Below are 5566 nucleotides of genomic sequence, written 5' to 3'. Positions count from 1 at the left end.
CATGCTTGCCAATCGGTCAGTGGTTGGTGTGGTGCAGTATATGTCAGGGTGTGGGTGCGAGATGGGCCGGGAGGACCGCTCCTCCAGCGTCGGACCCGAGTCATAGGAAGTGCCGTTTTGTCACAACCCCAGGGGTGGGGGGGTAACGGTAGGGAAGTGCCGGCCAACGCGCAGAGGTCGACCCGCAGGCCGAAGGAACCGTCCACCCGAACACCCCGGCGCGAGGCCGGGGCCGGCAGGGGCCCTCCGATGGCGGGTCATGATTGCCAATCGGTCAGTGGTTATGTGTGCTGCGGTGATGCGGTGCCGGCCAACGCTCAGAGGTCGACCCGCAGGCCGAAGGAACCGTCCACCCGAACACCCCGGCGCGAGGCCGGGGCCGGCAGGGGCCCTCCGATGGCGGGTCATGATTGCCAATCGGTCAGTGGTTATGTGTGTGCTGCGGTGCCGGCCAACGCTCAGAGGTCGACCCGCAGGCCGAAGGAACCGTCCACCCGAACACCCCGGCGCGAGGCCGGGGCCGGCAGGGGCCCTCCGATGGCGGGTCATGATTGCCAATCGGTCAGTGGTTGTGTGTGCTGCGGTGCCGGCCAACGCTCAGAGGTCGACCCGCAGGCCGAAGGAACCGTCCACCCGAACACCCCGGCGCGAGGCCGGGGCCGGCAGGGGCCCTCCGATGGCGGGTCATGATTGCCAATCGGTCAGTGGTTGTGTGTGTTGCGGTGGGGCCGGGAGGACCGCTCCTCCTGCGTCGGACCCGGGTCATGGGAAGTGCCGTGTGGCGGTGGTGGGGCCGGGAGGACCGCTCCTCCTGCGTCGGACCCGAGTCATGGGAAGTGCCGTGTGGCGGGGCCGGGAGGACCGCTCCTCCTGCGTCGGACCCGAGTCATAGGAAGTGCCGTGTGGCGGGGCCGGGAGGACCGCTCCTCCTGCGTCGGACCCGAGTCATAGGAAGTGCCGTGTGGCGGGGCCGGGAGGACCGCTCCTCCTGCGTCGGACCCGAGTCATAGGAAGTGCCGTGTGGCGGGGCCGGGAGGACCGCTCCTCCTGCGTCGGACCCGAGTCATAGGAAGTGCCGTGTTGCGCTGGTGGGGCCGTGCCCGCCAACAGCCTTCAGTGGTCGGATACCACGTTTGCAAGCTCCCCGCTGGAATGGGGACTTAGAAGAAATGAGGGGAAAATTCCCCCGGAGCTCCGTGCCTGAGGGCGGGCTGTGAGCCGCGCCGCGTCCGCCAACAGCCTTCCATGGTCGGACACCATTGTTCGCAAGTTGCCCGCTGGAATGGGCACATAGAAGAAATTTCGAGGATAACATCCACCAGAGCGCCAGGGCGGCCGTTATTGCAGTATGCGTCCGCCTGGCAGCTCTCTTCCGCGGGAACCATTGGGCAATTTCTTTCACGGAGGTGGACATAGAAGAATTTTTGTTTCTAAAAACGTGGTTCCTAAAAATGTGCCCCAGGTGTTTTGGAAAACCCGGGTAAACCTGGGAAGTAGGCAAATGACCCTCTGACTAGGGGTAAAAACGTTTGCCTACTGCAGCGCCCCTAATGCAATTCGGCGGAACTGCAACGCCCCTGGTCGCCTAAACGCTACCCCTGGTCGCCTAAACCTCACCCCTGGTCGCCTAAACCTCACCCCTGGTCGCCTAAAAGTCACCCCTGGTCGCCTAAATTGTCAACCCCTGGTCACCTAAATTGTCAACCCCTGGTCGCCTAAAGGGGACTTAGAAGAAATGAGGGGGCAAATTCCCCCGGAGCTCCGTGCCTGAGGGCGGGCTGTGAGCCGCGCCGCGTCCGCCAACAGCCTTCAGTGGTCGGATACAATGTATGAAAGTTCCCCGCTGGAAAGGGGACTTAGAAGAAATGAGGCAAATTTCCCCGGAGCTCCGTGCCTGAGGGCGGGCTGTGAGCCGCGCCGCGCCCGCCAACAGCCTTCAGTGGTCGGATACAATGTTTGAAAGTTCCCCGCTGGAAAGGGGACTTAGAAGAAATGAGGCAAATTTCCCCGGAGCTCCGTGCCTGAGGGCGGGCTGTGAGCCGCGCCGCGCCCGCCAACAGCCTTCAGTGGTCGGATACAATGTTTGAAAGGTCCCCGCTGGAAAGGGGACTTAGAAGAAATGAGCCAAATTTCCCCGGAGCTCCGTGCCTGAGGGCGGGCTGTGAGCCGCGCCGCGTCCGCCAACAGCCTTCAGTGGTCGGATACAATGTTTCAAAGTTCCCCGCTGGAAAGGGGACTTAGAAGAAATTTGTAAAAATTCACCCGGAGCTCCGTGCCTGAGGGCCGGCTATGAGCCGCGCCGTGCCCGCCAACAGCCTTCCACGGTCGGATACAATGTTTCAAAGTTCCCCGCTGGAAAGGGGACTTAGAAGGAATTTGTCAAATTCACCCGGAGCTCCGTGCCTGAGGGCCGGCTATGAGCCGCGCCGTGCCCGCCAACAGCCTTCCACGGTCGGATACAATGTTTCAAAGTTCCCCGCTGGAAAGGGGACTTAGAAGGAATTTGTCAAATTCACCCGGAGCTCCGTGCCTGAGGGCCGGCTATGAGCCGCGCCGTGCCCGCCAACAGCCTTCCACGGTCGGATACAATGTTTGAAAGTTCCCCGCTGGAAAGGGGACTTAGAAGAAATGAGGGGGAAATTCCCCCGGAGCTCCGTGCCTGAGGGCGGGCTGTGAGCCGCGCCGCGTCCGCCAACAGCCTTCCACGGTCGGATACAATGTTTCAAAGTTCCCCGCTGGAAAGGGGACTTAGAAGAAATTTGTAAAATTCACCCGGAGCTCCGTGCCCGAGGGCCGGCTATGAGCCGCGCCGCGCCCAGCCAACAGCCTTCCTTTGGTCGGATACAATGTTTCAAAGTTCCCCGCTGGAAAGGGGACTTAGAAGAAATTTGTAAAATTCACCCGGAGCTCCGTGCCCGAGGGCCGGCTATGAGCCCCGCCGTGCCCGCCAACAGCCTTCCACGGTCGGATACAATGTTTCAAAGTTCCCCGCTGGAAAGGGGACTTAGAAGAAATTTGTAAAAATTCACCCGGAGCTCCGTGCCCGAGGGCCGGCTATGAGCCCCGCCGTGCCCGCCAACAGCCTTCCACGGTCGGATACAATGTTTCAAAGTTCCCCGCTGGAAAGGGGACTTAGAAGAAATTTGTAAAAATTCACCCGGAGCTCCGTGCCCGAGGGCCGGCTATGAGCCGCGCCGCGCCCGCCAACAGCCTTCCACGGTCGGATACAATGTTTCAAAGTTCCCCGCTGGAAAGGGGACTTAGAAGAAATTTGTGAAAATTCACCCGGAGCTCCGTGCCCGAGGGCCGGCTATGAGCCGCGCCGTGCCCGCCAACAGCCTTCCACGGTCGGATACAATGTTTCAAAGTTCCCCGCTGGAAAGGGGACTTAGAAGAAATTTGTAAAAATTCATCCGGAGCTCCGTGCCCGAGGGCCGGCTATGAGCCGCGCCGTGCCCGCCAACAGCCTTCCACGGTCGGATACAATGTTTCAAAGTTCCCCGCTGGAAAGGGGACTTAGAAGAAATTTGTGAAAATTCACCCGGAGCTCCGTGCCCGAGGGCCGGCTATGAGCCGCGCCGTGCCCGCCAACAGCCTTCCACGGTCGGATACAATGTTTCAAAGTTCCCCGCTGGAAAGGGGACTTAGAAGAAATTTGTAAAAATTCACACCGGAGCTCCGTGCCCGAGGGCCGGCTATGAGCCGCGCCGTGCCCGCCAACAGCCTTCCACGGTCGGATACAATGTTTCAAAGTTCCCCGCTGGAAAGGGGACTTAGAAGAAATTTGTGAAAATTCACCCGGAGCTCCGTGCCCGAGGGCCGGCTATGAGCCGCGCCGTGCCCGCCAACAGCCTTCCACGGTCGGATACAATGTTTCAAAGTTCCCCGCTGGAAAGGGGACTTAGAAGAAATTTGTGAAAATTCACCCGGAGCTCCGTGCCTGAGGGCCGGCTATGAGCCGCGCCGCGCCCGCCAACAGCCTTCAGTGGTCGGATACAATGTTTGAAAGTTCCCCGCTGGAAAGGGGACTTAGAAGAATTGAGTAAAATTCACCCGGAGCTCCGTGCCCGAGGGCCGGCTATGAGCCGCGCCGCGCCCGCCAACAGCCTTCCTTTGGTCGGATACAATGTTTCAAAGTTCCCCGCTGGAAAGGGGACTTAGAAGAAATTTGTGAAAATTCACCCGGAGCTCCGTGCCTGAGGGCCGGCTATGAGCCGCGCCGTGCCCGCCAACAGCCTTCCACGGTCGGATACAATGTTTCAAAGTTCCCCGCTGGAAAGGGGACTTAGAAGAAATTTGTGAAAATTCACCCGGAGCTCCGTGCCCGAGGGCCGGCTATGAGCCGCGCCGTGCCCGCCAACAGCCTTCCACGGTCGGATACAATGTTTCAAAGTTCCCCGCTGGAAAGGGGACTTAGAAGAAATTTGTAAAAATTCACCCGGAGCTCCGTGCCCGAGGGCCGGCTATGAGCCGCGCCGTGCCCGCCAACAGCCTTCCACGGTCGGATACAATGTTTCAAAGTTCCCCGCTGGAAAGGGGACTTAGAAGAAATTTGTAAAATTCACCCGGAGCTCCGTGCCCGAGGGCCGGCTATGAGCCGCGCCGTGCCCGCCAACAGCCTTCCACGGTCGGATACAATGTTTCAAAGTTCCCCGCTGGAAAGGGGACTTAGAAGAAATTTGTAAAAATTCATCCGGAGCTCCGTGCCCGAGGGCCGGCTATGAGCCGCGCCGTGCCCGCCAACAGCCTTCCACGGTCGGATACAATGTTTCAAAGTTCCCCGCTGGAAAGGGGACTTAGAAGAAATTTGTGAAAATTCACCCGGAGCTCCGTGCCCGAGGGCCGGCTATGAGCCGCGCCGTGCCCGCCAACAGCCTTCCACGGTCGGATACAATGTTTCAAAGTTCCCCGCTGGAAAGGGGACTTAGAAGAAATTTGTAAAAATTCACCCGGAGCTCCGTGCCCGAGGGCCGGCTATGAGCCGCGCCGTGCCCGCCAACAGCCTTCCACGGTCGGATACAATGTTTCAAAGTTCCCCGCTGGAAAGGGGACTTAGAAGAAATTTGTGAAAATTCACCCGGAGCTCCGTGCCCGAGGGCCGGCTATGAGCCGCGCCGTGCCCGCCAACAGCCTTCCACGGTCGGATACAATGTTTCAAAGTTCCCCGCTGGAAAGGGGACTTAGAAGAAATTTGTGAAAATTCACCCGGAGCTCCGTGCCTGAGGGCCGGCTATGAGCCGCGCCGCGCCCGCCAACAGCCTTCAGTGGTCGGATACAATGTTTGAAAGTTCCCCGCTGGAAAGGGGACTTAGAAGAATTGAGTAAAATTCACCCGGAGCTCCGTGCCCGAGGGCCGGCTATGAGCCGCGCCGCGCCCGCCAACAGCCTTCCTTTGGTCGGATACAATGTTTCAAAGTTCCCCGCTGGAAAGGGGACTTAGAAGAAATTTGTGAAAATTCACCCGGAGCTCCGTGCCTGAGGGCCGGCTATGAGCCGCGCCGTGCCCGCCAACAGCCTTCCACGGTCGGATACAATGTTTCAAAGTTCCCCGCTGGAAAGGGGACTT

The sequence above is a fragment of the Idiotropiscis lumnitzeri genome, unplaced genomic scaffold, assembly GCF_059441095.1.
Source record: "Idiotropiscis lumnitzeri isolate Australia: NSW breed Sydney's pygmy pipehorse unplaced genomic scaffold, RoL_Ilum_1.0 HiC_scaffold_259, whole genome shotgun sequence".
NCBI classification, from domain to species: Eukaryota; Metazoa; Chordata; class Actinopteri; order Syngnathiformes; family Syngnathidae; genus Idiotropiscis; species Idiotropiscis lumnitzeri.
This window is presented reverse-complemented; position numbering follows the sequence as displayed.